We start from the raw sequence: 11,980 nt of genomic DNA on the forward strand, positions 1-11,980 counted from the left end.
TTCATCCACCCCCCTACCCCTTTTCCCTCATCCCCCCTTCCCCCTTTTTTTTTGGGGGGGGGACAAGTCGTAACTTCTAACCCCACGGGCATGACTAACGTAATGTCACCCCCCTGAGGTGAGGGTGCGCATCCATACCACCGTCCATCTCTTATGCTAATACATCATAGTCTGTTTCCGAAGTTCTGAGTGATGTGGCGAGCGGAAAGATTAAGTTGAAGGCATCGCTGGCAGTCGGGAGGGAGCGAACGAGGAAGGGAGCACTTGTGGATATCTGGTTGAAGATTGGGGTCGAGTGTTCGAGTGGCAGAGTTACGACAACAGTGTTCTACTCCACTTCCAAGCCAACGATATCAATTTCCATGTTCCTCTGTCTATAACCTGTCTCCTATTTTGACATCTGTCTTTCATAAGATCCATCTTTCCTTCTAACTATCTATCTATTTATCAGTCTTTACCCCTAAATCTATCTCTCCGTCTCTTGCAATAAACACCAGTTGATATATTGTGAAAATAACTGATAAGTTTTGAAATTACATGTAATGTGATGTTATATGTTTCTCATATACTAATATAATCCTATATTCTATCATTGCCATATTTGCTTGTATGTATATATCTGCGTAATAGAATATATATATATATATATATATATATATATATATATATATATATATATATATATATATATATATATATATATATATATGTGTGTGTGTGTGTGAAGTTTGCAATGTTTTCTGTACGACTACGATTATGTATATGCTACTCCTCTGAATAAACAGTCCAGAACACATTGTGTTTGTGTTGTTTACTACCTAAAATTGAACGCGGACCCACAACACTGTGTAGTACTTAAAAATGAACGGTGTCCCACAGCCGACTGCTGCAACCTGGATTCGAACCTATGCATTCGACCCTGGCCGGCCCGTGAATGCGTTTCGGTCTGGGAACAATAACAGCTACACCATAATTAAACATTCATGGATGTAAATAATATAAATGGAATATGAATTATCCCGTTCATTTATAAAAACAATAACACAACGCTTGCATACAAATAACATACAAAACATGCCAACTTTCACTGATGGTTTCTCTCACGTATAATCATCAGATTTCAAAACTAAGTGTAAATCAATCCCTTGCAATATGATTTTCATTTGAAACCAACTCTTTTAAATCTGCCTTTTCTTTTTAAATTCTAAATCGACAGCAGCGGAACCAGCCCCAAACCACATCAAAAGTTCTGAGTCAATGGTTATTCGTCAGTTTCCCGGAATAGAGTAACACTGATAATACCCTGAATTCAGCGGAAATAACAATATAAGCGATTCAATATCATAAAAACCAACCATGCTAGGATTTTGTTTGACGGAGAAGGGAATCTAACTCCAAGCCACTATGCCCACGTGAAATAACATTTATAAAAAAAAATTCATATCATCTATTTCTCGAGGCAGACGAACACCTCTTAAAAAAGACGACAAAATTACTGAGAGTTTTTCTTATATAAATCACTGGGGTGGAAGGAATACTGGATACCATAACAATAGACGCTGACGCAAAGTGTAGCTAATCAACTGATCTGATACTTTTAAAACAGCGGAAATTTCAGTTCCTGCGCTGGAATGTTTACCAAGTTCGTGATAATCTAAATTAAATCCATGAACACTAAAAGTTGATGGACAGTATGAATCATTTTATACATTGGTTACATAGATGTCCATGATGTTTCTTTTCCAAATAATGTATTATATATATATATATATATATATATATATATATATATATATATATATATATATATATATATATATATATTGACTTCGGAAAGAGAAGCTTCAGAGAAGCCACCGAGAGACAAGAAAATGGACTCTAAGAAGATTGTCCTTCTCATCTGTCTCGTTCGCACTTCCGCACCGACACTTTTCTCATCTGTTATATAGCAACGGTGAAATACGCTTCACTTTCGCTTTTATAAAATAGAACATCCAGAAAGGCTATGCTGGTTGATACCAATGAATGTCCTCGTGTGTATATATATATATTTATATATATATATATATATATATATATATATATATATATATATATATATATATATATATATATATATATATCTTTTTCTTTTCTTTCAAACTATTCGCCATTTCCCGCATTAGCGAGGTAGCGTTAAGAACAGAGGACTGGGCCTTTGAGGGAACACCCTCACCTGGCCCAATTCTCTGTTCCTTCTTTTGGAAAATTAAAAAAAAAACGAGAGGGGAGGATTTCCAGCCCCCCGCTCCCTCCCCTTTTAGTCGCCTTCTACGACACGCAGGGAATACGTGGGAAGTATTCTTTCTCCCCTATCCCCAGGGATAGGGGATATATATATATATATATATATATATATATATATATATATATATATATATATATATATATATATATACACAAAAAAAAAATGTTTGATGACCTGCCTCAGCGTGGCAAGGAGAGATGACTGAACCTTCGAGGAAAAAAAAAATTCTCTCCTAACGCTCTAAGTTCCTTTCTTCAAAGTATTGCAACATGAAGGGAGGATTACCCTTGCTCTCGTCTTCCTTTTGTCGCCTTTGGCGACATGCAGGAGATATGTGGGTAGCATTCTTTTAAACCCCACCACGCCCTCAGAGATAGGAAAGAAGTGTGTCGATAAGAAAATGAAACGTACCCTTACCAAGGGTCGTCTGAACTTCGGTGTGTGTGTGTGTGTGTGTGTGTGTGTGTGTGTGTGTGTGTGTGTGTGTGTGTGTGTGTGTGTGTGTGTGTTTATCGAGCGAGGGAACAAACCCCCAACTAAAGGCCCTAACAGGACCCCCGTAATGGATCTTTCCAGCAACACACACGACTCCTACCTTACGACCTTCCCCAAAGCCTCGCCAGTTTAATCTCTTGGATCCCGGCAGCCGAAGGTAAAGCTGGGATCAGCTGCAGATCTTTGCCTGGGAGTAACATTCCATCTGCGACCACAAGGCTTTCCCTGTGAGGCCCTTCTTCGTCCTTGTGAAGGATTACTTTCTGGTACATGCAACTCCATTTACTGTTATTCAGTCCAGGAAAAGCTGTGACGGGTCGAGTGATTATATATATATATATATATATATATATATATATATATATATATATATATATATATATATATATATATGTTCATATTCACACTTGCTGCCTTCATCCATTCCCGTCGCCACCCCGCCACATGAAATATATATATATATATATATATATATATATATATATATATATATATATATATATATATATATATATCACACATGACAACTAGAGAATGGATGCGAGTCAATACATATAAAGCATTGACAGCGCAACAGCAATATGGAACAACGTTGCTTTTAACAATACATTTCATGACTCAGCTGGCGTTCCCAGACAACCATTTACCAACCCTTACGTGTTGACATTCATTATATCTAACAACACACATGTACGTGCAGAGCAATGAAAATATTGGAGCAATTATTGTACCGTATGGGACACATATTGCCTTGAGAGCGTTTAGTCCACGATAATTCCATAAAATCTAACAACACTGGCTGTATACGTAATGCTTTATGTAACGTACGAATTCTGACTAAATTTGTACAGGTAGTATAGTCGATATCTCTCAGTCAATGGGAATAAGTTTCAATACTATTTAGTTTTGGCCATGGTCTACAAGTATATATATATATATATATATATATATATATATATATATATACACACAAATATATCTGTCTTGGACAATCGCATGTTTACCAAATGGCTTCCTAGCTACGTCTCTTCGTTGTATATCAACTGACTTTTATATTTCTCTCTTGCGTCTCCCCTGATAATGTGATTATTGCACGAAAGTGCACTTGGGAACGCATCGTGTTTCATTTTCCCCGTGGACTCATAGGAATATATATATATATATATATATATATATATATATATATATATATATATATATATATATATATATATATATTTAATGCTCCAGCTACTTGGACCACAATAGTAATGGCGAGCCTAGCACCTTTGTGTTTTACAAAGACGCAGTAACGAACTTTGCTCTGTTGTGCTCCCAGCAACCTAACCACGCAGTTTTGATGGCGACCCAGCCTTAGTCATAGTCAAACTTCTCTACCGATATTACCAAAGGACCGAAATGTCTTTTAGATCTTTAAAGCGTTTTGGTGGAGCAATGCAATCATCTTTGTGGTATCGTACGAGAATTTTCTCATAGACTATAATCGCCATCTTATACAAACTGTTGAGTAAAGTGTGCACGACTAACGGTAAGTGACTACATTACTCATGGAAACAACGGAATAACACGTAGTTTCCCCTTAGGTTTAGAAAAAGAAATAATATACTAGTCTGTTAAGAACCCTTCGTAGCCATAGTAAGATTTCCCAGCATCACTGGTTGCAACTGCCCAAATTATATAAAAGCATCGATGGTTACATCAGTATAAGCAATGTAATAAAACGATCCACTGCGAAAAGGACTTCATCGTCCGATGCTATATTTGAATCCCTTCAAAGGTGGATAAACTCAACTATTTTCTCCTTTCTCTGAACTCCATTTTCTAATCTTTTACAGTCTACCGTTACTATAGTCTTCCATACCTTCCAGTTTGTTCTTGGAATCGAGAGCATTATCACTGCCTATGAAGAAAACAATAACAAAAACATGGATCTAGTCTCCTTATGGCCTGAAGGAAAAAAATATCACTTACCTTGATTTACACAGATCATGAAGGCTCTCTTGGACGATGTAGAGTTACAAGATAATGTAGAGTTACAAGATAATGTAGAGTTACAAGATAATGTACTTACAGGATAATGTAGTTACAAGATAACGTAGAGTGACAGGATAATGTAGTTACAAGATAATGTAGTTACGGGATAATGTAGAATTACAAGATAATGTAGAGTTACAAGATAATGTAGAGTTACAAGATAACGTAGAGTTTCAGGATAATGTAGAGTTACAAGATAATGTAGGGTTACAGGATAATGTCGAGTTACAAGATAACGTAGAGTTACAAGATAACGTAGAGTTACAGGATAATTTAGAGTTACAAGATAACGTAGAGTTACAGGATAACGTAGAGTTACAAGATAATGTAGAGTTACAAGATAACGTAGAGTTACAAGATAATGTAGAGTTACAAGATAATGTAGAGTTACAGGATAATGTCGAGTTACAAGATAACGTAGAGTTACAAGATAATGTAGAGTTACAAGATAATGTAGAGTTACAAGATAACGTAGAGTTACAGGATAATGTAGAGTTACAAGATAATGTAGAGTTACAAGATAATGTAGAGTTACAGGATAGTTACAAGATAACGTAGAGTTACGGGATAATGTAGAGTTACAAGATAATGTAGAGTTACAAGATAATGTAGTGTTACAGGATAGTTACAAGATAACGTAGTTACAGGATAATAAAGAGTTACAAGATAATGTAGAGTTACAGGATAAAGTAGAGTTACAAGATAATCTAGAGTTACAAGATAATGTAGTGATGAGATAATGTAGTTTCAAGATGATGTAGAGTTTTAATATAGTGTAAAGTCTCAAGATAATGTACGAGTTTCACGATAATCTAAGATTTTTCACGGTGACGTAAATACAAGGATTATGCAGAGTGACAAGATAATGCACAGTCTCAAAATGAGGTAACGTGAGGTGGAGTCAGAGGAAACCAATGAAATTCAGGAGGCAAGTTCAGCGCCAAATGGAAACACCATCTCTCATGAATATGATGACGAGGGTAAAACCGGGGAACGCCTGAAACGATATCACCTCTTTCGCGCACGACACCCAAACTGTGGAATTCTCCTCCTCCTCCTCTCCCTCCTCTTCCTCGTTTATCTCTTTCTCTATCTCCCAGCAGAATCTTTCGTCTTTTAAAAGTCTGGTGTACACACTCCCGCGGAGCCTTGATTAATTTCTCCTTTTTCACACGAGAAGACCTTGACTGGCGCCATGTCCGTTACACACACACACACACACACACATATATATATATATATATATATATATATATATATATATATATACTTGTAAATCACGTAGGTAATTGAAAAAGGTCATTAAAAACCAATTAAAGAAACAAGGAAACTAGTTTGATATCTGAAATATCTAATGATTATATCATCAAAAAAGATTAAGGCTGTTTGGCAAATGTCCATAAGAAAAATGAAAATGTCTAAAGTCTCTCAGTCTCTCCCTTCCTCCTTGGGTTGAAGCACCATCTGGTATTCTTGAGAGAGAGAGAGAGAGAGAGAGAGAGAGAGAGAGAGAGAGAGAGAGAGAGAGAGAGAGAGAGAGAGAGAGAGAGGGAAAAGTATAGCCTCATCATGTGGCGGGAATGACCCAACACATTCCCCCAGAACATGTCCTCAACGGCTCTTGCAGACACACAACAGGTCCTGGAGATTCACACAACAGGTCCTGAAGCCTCACACCACAGGTCCAGGAGACTCACAGAATTACGACAGGTCCTGAAGCCTCACACAACAGGTCCTGAAGCCTCACACAACAAGTCTTGAAGAATTACGACAGGTCCTGAAGCCTCACACAACAGGTCCTGGAGACTCACAACAGAGTCTGAACTCATAACATGCTCCATAGACTCATATTCAGTCCTGATGAGTTACAATAAGTCCTGAAGACTTACAAGGGGCCTTGAGGACTCACAACAAATGCTAAGGACTCATGACATGTCCTGAAGACTCGCTAAACAAACGTTTTGGAGACTCACAACAGAATCCTGAAGACTCATAACAGGTCTTACAGCTTCAAAACACTTCCTGGAGAGAGAGAGAGAGAGAGAGAGAGAGAGAGAGAGAGAGAGAGAGAGAGAGAGAGAGAGAGAGAGAGAGAGAGAGAGAGATCACACGACTCAAGCAAACACGACGTTCCTTCTGCGAATTTTAGGGGGAACGCAATTTCTGAACCCGAAGAAGTGCTTTCAAGGGAAGCCTCTTTGAATACAACGAAGCTTGGGGAAAAAAAAAAATAGACTTCAAGGGAAATGCTGAACACAGCCGCAGAACGTTGACGAAAACAACCACACATTTTTATGTCTCACAGGAAAGTCCCTGATAACTAAAACAATGTTCTGTAATAGATAACTGAAACTCTCTCTCTCTCTGATAAAGATTCTACAGAAAAAACATTCTTGAGGGCAGATGAAACAAGAGTTCTTGAGGTATATACCGTAGAGATTAACTTTATATATAAATATATATATACATATATATATATATATATATATATATATATATATATATATATATATATATATACGAACCTCCAACAGCCAGGATCGAACCCGGGAACCCCGAGCAACATGGGGTCCCGGGTTCGATCCTGGCTGTTGGAGGTTTGAATGTTTTATGAAGGTGCGCATTCAAATGCGCTTTGTTCGTGTATATATATATATATATATATATATATATATATATATATATATATATATATATATATATATATATATATATCTCATTTAATGTAAGCTTTCTAAGCTGAGACAACCCAATTCATTTTTAAGCCATGTCTTTGTGTGTCAGTATCCCAGAGCTGCGAGGCTTCAAGCATGTATCCCAGAGTTGCCAAGCTTTAAATTTGTATGTCGGAGCAGCGAGGCTTCACGTCTGTGTCCCAGACCCAGAGGGCGTAACACACTTGTCATCCGGAGCGATGGCTTTAGACAGGTCAGGTGGACTTGTCTCAGATGCGGGACGTGTGGGTGAAATCGCATCTCGTGGATGAGAGCTTCACAATAATAATAAGAATGTAGCAAGATTGCGAGGCTAAAGAAACACTACCTCGATAAAATAAGAAAAACATAGTGTACCGAAATATTTACAAAATAAACGACGTTTTTGTCTAAAAGTTAACTATCTCTGATGTCTCAAAATCATTCTGTATTACTATAAATATCTCTGGGATTTGTATATCCTGTCATCGAAGTTTATATAAAAAAATATCAATTAATATGATTACCATTAGCTGGAACAAGTTATGAAGGTTCATATGACTTATAATATCGTATTGAGCAGCTATTCTATATATCTACAGGGGGTCCATTCCCTCCAGTATGAGGTAACACACACATGCCTGTACTGATCCGTCTTCCATGTGTTTCTTGCAGACACAGCGATATCAAAATACTACAGATTTTATGCCCCTTTTTTTCTTCCCCCAGTCACTTCTCCTTTAACGTCCCTGTTAGTCATGTGGTAATGCTTCTCTCTCTCTCTCTCTCTCTCTCTCTCTCTCTCTCTCTCTCTCTCTCTCTCTAGGTATTATTTCCTCCTCCACTGTTCTCGTGAACTTCCTAAGTGCGAGTTCCTCTATCATCAGGGTTTGGATAAGCGGTACAAAACTCGCGACCCTCTTCCCATCTGGACCTTAAGATAGATTAATCCAAACTGTATTATTCTTTTTTTTTTTCTTCTGAAAAAAGCAAAATATCATTCTACCTTTTCACCCACCTTGCCTCCGGCTGGGACGCATTTCCGCCCGTGTCTTGCTGGAGGGGGGGGGGGGGGGGGATACGAAAAGAAAATGGGAAAAGAAAAAGAAAAATAGTCCGTGTTTGTGGCGAAGTTCCAGCGCTGGAAGCAACAACGGGAACTTTTTCACTAGTTGACCTTGATAATGATAACCCCTCGTTCATCCCTCCCCTCCCTCCTCCCTCCTCGCTAGTCGGTTCAGTCGCTAGTTAGACCCCACCTTGCTAGTCACACCTCGCTAGTCGTTTCTCTCGCTAGTTGTAGCCCTCGAGAGACATCCGTGTACTCACATCCCTCGCTAGTTATCCCTTCGCTAGTAGGTCCTCCTCGCTAGTCGGTCCCTTCGCTAGTTGTCTCGCCCCTTGGCCACAGTCATCCCCTACGAAATCGTCCTACCCCTTAAACTCGCTTCGCTAGGCGTCCCCCTTCGCTAGTCATCATCCACGTTAACCTTACCCCCCCCCCCCTCCTCGCAAATCATCCCCTCCCCCTTTGCTAGCCAACACCCCCTACCCACCCAGCCCCTCCCTCCACCATCTCTTTCCTCCTACACCACAATGCCATCTTCCTCACCACCTCCACACGCCCTCCCTCCTACTCTCCTCCTTCCTCTCCCCCGCCTCAAGGACGGCAATCCCTCTCTCTCTCTCTCTCTCTCTCTCTCTCTCTCTCTCTCTCTCTCTCTCTCTATCTATCTATCTATCTATCTATCTATCTCTCTCTCTCTCTCTCTCCTCCAACACCCCATACCGGACCCTGGGGTCTGCTGCTGCTAGAGATCCAACACCCCATACCGGACCCTGGGGTCTGCTGCTGCTAGAGATCCAACACCCCATACCGAACCCTGGGGTCTGCTGCTGCTAGAGATGGACGGTCTGGGCCTCGGCGAAATCCAATCTTCACCGGAGAGGCTCATGGACCCACCAGCGTCGGGCGGAAGATCTGACACGCAAATTAAATGACTACAGAAGCCAGCAGGTACGTGCGCACGGCCTGCTCGTAAGCAGGTGAGCAGTGCCTGGCGAGTCATATGTTCCGCTAAGGTGAGAAGCTGTATAGTGAGTTCAGGTTCTCTGCCGTCGATTTTCTCCCGTTTGTGTGGAGTCCTACCCTTCGTGACATAGGCTCCGCTGGGGAGTTGTGAGCGACTTAGACCTCGGGGATAGGCTCCTGAATGCTCTTGTTCTTCGCATGGGTGAGGGAGATGCCAAGCATACCAAAATGCTCTTATGTTTATATATATATATATATATATATATATATATATATATATATATATATATATATATATATATATATATATGACCCGTACGCGAGCCACTTTCTGAATTCCCTGTGAGCTGAAGCTGTGGCTGAAAATTGTCATTGAAAATCTTGCCACGATCCTACTGAACCTCCTCTCATGAAATTCTTTCCTGAAATTCTCCTCAAGTTCTGCTAAATCTTATTTGGCTTCTTAGAAGGACATGTGACTAATTACCAGACCTTCGTGCACCCTCTCTCTCTCTCTCTCTCTCTCTCTCTCTCTCTCTCTCTCTATATATATATATATATATATATATATATATATATATATATATATATATATCTTTTTTTCTTTCAAACTATTCGCCATTTCCCGCGTTAGCGAGGTAGCATTAAGAACAGAGAACTGGGCCTTTGAGGGAATATCCTCACCTGGCCCCCTTCTCTGTTCCTTCTTTTGGAAAATTAAAAAAAAAAAAAAGAAAAATGAGAGGGGAGGATTTCCAGCCCCCCGCTCCCTCCCCTTTTAGTCGCCTTCTACGACACGCAGGGAATACGTGGGAAGTATTCTTTCTCCCCTATCCCCAGGGATAGGGGAGAATATATATATATATATATATATATATATATATATATGTATATATATATATATATTGGCCTAGAAAATCTACATGATCAACATTTATAGTATATCATTATCTTTGTCACTGTTATAATAATAATGATAATAATAATAATAATAATAATAATAATAAATATTGATAATTATCATTATTACTATTATCATTATTATCATCATTACTATACAAGAATTTTAAGGTAGAGTATACGCTTAAAACTAATAGTAAAGATAAGATCACTTACAATATTGGACAACGTGTAAGGCACTCACTTTCATCTCAGCTTCCCCGCGTATGTGTAACAACCGGATATCCATTTAAATCAGTCTCAAGATGGAAGAAGCCATCTTCAAGTTTACAGCCAGCAACGCGCTTTGGAAAGAAGCTTCGAACATTGAATTTCAAGCGGTGAGGGTTTTTTTTTTCTATTCAAGTATGTAAACACGACATCCTCTCTCTCTCTCTCTCTCTCTCTCTCTCTCTCTCTCTCTCTCTCTCTCTCTCTCTCTCTCTCACCACCCTAATTCGGTCCAATTTATATCTTAAAACATTTTTTTCTTTATCTTTTTCTATATGTCCGACCGTCAGACATCCGACTGGTCCAGAAGACACTCGACTGAGGCAAAACCGGTTATGTTCTTCGGCGATCGGACGCCTGGTGTAGTTCATGAGCCGGTCACCAGAGGGGGTGGGTTGCTATCATATGTTGTTTACATCCGCTGTGTCTGGTTGATCCACAGTAATTCCCCCATTATCATACTAATCTCTAATCGGCGATAATCATTGTAATCCTTGTAATATAATTCGATAAATAAATACGATATAGATAACCCACTGTGGTTTTTCCATTTTGTTTAGCTTCATGTATCGCATAACAGTCTGTTTATTATATCTTAAATCTTCGCCGAGGAGGAGCACCAATGTAATTCGATCCAATATAAATTCCGAACAAGAATATAGATCTGAACCATAATTCATTTTGAAGTGGAAAAAAAAAAAGGATGAAGATTGCCCAGCAACGGAGAAGGATTATGACATCCGTTCATGTTTCACGGTAGAGCAAGAATGTGAAGAGCTTGGAGTGTGTGTGGAGGGTGTAGGTGGGAAGGGAAGAGCGGAGGGACTGGTGGCTTCCAGGAGTGAGGTTGTGGAAGAGGGAAGTGGTGGGGTTAGGGGAGGAGGGAAGGAGGAAGGGAGCTGTCAAGATGTCGCCTGCCTTGCTCTTGTCCCTTGTCTTTTGACATCAAGTAATCCTCGTCATCATCTCATTATTTCTTTCATTTTTCAACCTTTATCCTTTCATTCCTTCTGTTTCTGTCCCTCAGACCTGTTTTCTGTCCAACTAACCTGTTTTTTGTCCCTCTGACCTTCTGTTTCTGTCCCTTTGACCTGTTTTCTGTCCATCCAACCTGTTTTTTGTCCCTCTGACCTCCTGTTTCTGTCCCTTTGACCTGTTTTCTGTCCCTCTGACCTTCTGTTTCTGTCCCTCTGACCTGTTTTCTCTATCCCTCTGACCTCTTCTCTCTCTCTCTCTCTCTCTCTCTCTCTCTCTCTCTCTCTCTCTCTC

This window comes from Panulirus ornatus, chromosome 56 (genome assembly GCF_036320965.1).
Source record: "Panulirus ornatus isolate Po-2019 chromosome 56, ASM3632096v1, whole genome shotgun sequence".
In the NCBI taxonomy this organism is placed as follows: Eukaryota; Metazoa; Arthropoda; class Malacostraca; order Decapoda; family Palinuridae; genus Panulirus; species Panulirus ornatus.